The sequence below is a fragment of the Dendrobium catenatum genome, unplaced genomic scaffold (assembly GCF_001605985.2).
Source record: "Dendrobium catenatum unplaced genomic scaffold, ASM160598v2 fragScaff_scaffold_409, whole genome shotgun sequence".
Classification (NCBI taxonomy): domain Eukaryota; kingdom Viridiplantae; phylum Streptophyta; class Magnoliopsida; order Asparagales; family Orchidaceae; genus Dendrobium; species Dendrobium catenatum.
Window position 1 is genome coordinate 125477 of NW_021318871.1, and position 2998 is coordinate 128474.

The following is a 2998-nucleotide window of genomic DNA, read 5'->3' on the forward strand; positions in this document are numbered from 1 at the left end:
CGATGTCAATCGTACCATACGATGAACAGAGACGAAATTATATCGTCCCGGCCATCGTCCTGTATGAACAGTATTGTTGTGAATCGTACGATACGATTTTAAATCGTACTGTACGAATGTTTTTGAACTGTTCGTACCACTTCGTACCAGGACGAAGTCTATTTATACATATCATATTGTACGATTATAAACCGTACTGTACGATAGTAATTGCTACTTTGAGATTTCAGGGATTTTGGAGCCCATTTTTAGGTATCAAAATTGTAATGTTTTGAAAGAGGGGAACGTGGTTAGAGAGGGATTCCGAGGGAGTGAGCTCTTTAGAAGTTATTTAGGGTTTGAGAGAGGGGTAATTAAGGAAGATGTCTATGTTGAGCAACCCCCCGGATTTGAAAGTTCATAATTTCCAAACCATGTATTCAAATTAAAGAAGACACTTTACATATTAAAGTAAGCACCTAGAGCATGGTATGAAAGACTTAGCTCATTCCTATTAGATAGAGGATTTGAAAAGGATAGTGTAGATACTACACTCTTTTTACAAAAGGTCAAAGAAGAAATTCTCATTGGTCAGATTTACATGGATGACATTCTATTTGGATCTTCAGATAAAATGTTATGTAATGAATTTTCAAAAATAATGAGTAATGAGTTTGAAATGAGCATGATGGGAGAACTAAATTACTTCCTTGGCTTTAGTGTAAAACAAATGGAAAATGGAACATTTCTTAGCCAAGCAAAGTACATTAAAGACATTTTGAAAAAATACGAGATGGAGAATGCAAAACCCATGAACACCCCAATGAGCTCAACAATTCAATTAGACAAAGACCCAAGTGGAAAATCAATAGATCAGAAAAAATATAGAGGAATGATTGGGTCCCTTCTTTGCATGACTGCCAGTAGACCAGACATAATGTTTAGTGTGTGCCTCTGTGTTCGTTTTCAAGCTGATTCTAAATATTCTCACTTAACTGCTATCAAGAGAATTCTTAGATATCTACTAGGCACCCCAAACTTAGGAATTTGGTATCCTAGGCACAACACTTCCTTTAAAATCTTAGGGTATTCAGACTCTAACTTTGCAGGATGTAGGATAGATCGAATAATCACCTCTGGTACTTGCCAATTCATAGGACAATCATTAATTTCTTGGTCCAGTAGGAAGCAATACTCAATAGCACTTAGGGTTTAGGGTTTAGGGTTTGAGAGAGGGCACAGATTAAATCTGTTTATACATATCGTACTGTACGATTAGAAATCGTATTGTATGATAGTAACAGATACTTTGAGATTTTAGGGATTTTGGAGCCCGTTTTTAGGTATCAACATTGTAATGTTTTGAAGGTGTGAATCAGAAATAGGGGAATGTGGTTAGAGAGGGATTCCGAGGGAGAGAGCTCTTGAGAAGTTCTTTCAGGTCTGAGAGAGGGAGGAGAAGGTGAGCGTTGTGAGGGAGAAGAGGTGTGAGGGAGATCACACGGTTGCTCTGAACTTGCTGCATCTTGTTCCTCATGTGGCCCTAGAAGAATTTGTGGGAGGATCTCTTAGGGAAAGGCTCTTCTACATCCGTGACCTCGAGGTACTCTGCCTTCTCCAGGAGGGAGAAAAATTAGAAGGTTCTCTACCGTCGCCAGGAGGGTGAAAATAGAGTTTGGCACTCCTCCACGCCGGGTTGGTGAAAGGGAGTATTGTAAGGGCTTCTCAGCCTTGCTAAGGGGGGCAAAAGGATAGCTATTACTTGTAGTGAAATACCCGGAGTGGAGGACTCAGGGGAGTGGACGTAGGTCATGCTTATTCCTTAATGTCTTTTTATTATTGCGTGCATTTTATTTCATAATATTTGCTAGGGAAAATTTTTGAAAGAAAAGTTGTTTAAATTTCTTCATGTTAAAATTTTAAAAGCATTAAAAAAATTAGAACTCCTGCTTAGGTTTTAATTATTGTCAAAAAGTTTTCACAATTCACCCCCCCCCCTCTTGTCCATCTAGTGATTGCAAAAAAATATTACATGTTAACACAAAAAAAAATATTATCTACATGTTAACGCATAAACTTCAATATTTATATGTGATACGTCATCAAAAAATTATCTAGATCGGGCACGAATCTCGAGTGAAAATCAAGTTGAAAATTTTAAAAATTAAATCCATGACCATTTGAACTCCGATTTCAGCAAACTTATAGTCGAACAAAACATTTTGAAAATACAAACCCAACGACACCAAATTTGACTCAATCCAAGCCCAAATGGGTCCAAATCAAGGGTCTGAAGCGCTGTTGAGAGGTTTGAACCATAATTTTGGTTACCAAATGGTTTACAAATGTGACATGCTTATAGTCAAATCGAGCAGCTCGACGAGACAAATCCAATGAGCCCAAGATCACTTAATTCGAATATTACTAAGATAGTCAAATGTCCATCAAATGATCCATGATCAAGGGATTGAACATGAGCCATCCATGCAAACCACTCCTCATTTGCCCTTGATCTTCCTCCTATTTACTGGTCATGTCACTCTAGGAAATCTATAAATATACCAATCCTCCCTCTTGAAAGGGGGCTCCAAGAAAGAGAGAGAAAGAGAGAGAGAGAGATAGATTGGATATCACTCTTGCTTCCTCGCTCCTCCTCGACCACCGCTTGGAGTTCTCTGGACCACCACTTAAGACTCTGAGCTCCACCAGACCATCAGTTAAGGCCCTGAGTTCCATCGGACCACCACTTGATGCTCAGAGTTTTTTCGATCCACCACCTCAGGCTCAGACTTGTTAAGATAGTTGCTATTTGCATGCTTTACATTTTTGCAACTTGTATAGTTTTGATGATTCCAAACATTATTGTTCAAATGTGTAGTTATCTCCTAACAATTTTAGAAGATTTGTATTTGTTCTTGTGTGTACTAACATTTCTGGAAAATTGAACTCCAGACTACGAAGACTTCAAATCAAATTCAGCATAAAATACTTTATGATTTTTGAAGCTTATACTTTTCTT